The following is a 947-nucleotide window of genomic DNA, read 5'->3' as shown; positions in this document are numbered from 1 at the left end:
TCACACAAAGGTAACAAGTAACGTGGAGGAAGGAAGACAAGTTTATGCAAGTAGGTCACTTGATAATCTCAATTTTAGATACACATTCTTTTTGTTTCAGAATTATTAGTCTGTGGAATATCTTTTCATTCTTCTTGGAAATTCCAAATTAATGAGAATAATTATAAAGTTCTCTGAAAAGCTCCACACAATACCTAATGAACTTTATAACCAACTACCCACGTTCCTGTTCTGAAAAGAACAAAAAGCCTGAAAGAAAATGTGAGTGATGCTTTTGTAGGTAAAAATACAACGAATAGAGAATCAGTGTGTCGCAAACATCACCGGCCAGTGATCACCTCAGAAAGAAGGCATCACCCAGTTGCAAAGGAGAAATTCCCCCCCGTTGTTTTCCTAGCTGTTTTCTGCAGCATGTGGCCATTATATCACAACTTGACCTATTTAAGGAGAGCAGAAACCCGAGTTTTCATATCCCCAGAGCAACTATCAAAATTCAGTTTGGGGACAGCCCTGTAATTCAAGGGGCAATCTGAGTTACCGTCTCTATCTATCTAAAATGGGCATTATTCAAGCTACAGAGGCCCCAGGAAAGGTCCCAGCTCGACCATTGATATAAAACACAAGACTCTGTTGGGCAAAAGTGATAAGACACACCTCTGGTTCGTCTGCTTCCTTTCTTTTTCAGAGGATAATCGGTAGTATTGTTAATGTCAATTAACTCTTGTATAGACACAAATTAGAAGGTATTTTTCATGTTTATCATTTCGTTTCATCCTGACAATTTCCGTAAAGTGTTTGACGAATAGAAATGTTTTACAGATGGGGGGCCTGGGTAGCTCAGTCGGTTAAGCGTCTGACTCTTGGTTTGGGCTCAGGTCATGATCTCGTGGTTTCATGAGTTCGAGCCCCGCGTCCAGCTCTATGCCGTCAACGTAAAGCCCGTTTGG

This window comes from Panthera leo, chromosome B2 (genome assembly GCF_018350215.1).
Source record: "Panthera leo isolate Ple1 chromosome B2, P.leo_Ple1_pat1.1, whole genome shotgun sequence".
NCBI lineage: Eukaryota > Metazoa > Chordata > Mammalia > Carnivora > Felidae > Panthera > Panthera leo.
The sequence above is the reverse complement of the archived record's forward strand: the minus strand, read 5'-3'. Positions refer to the sequence as shown.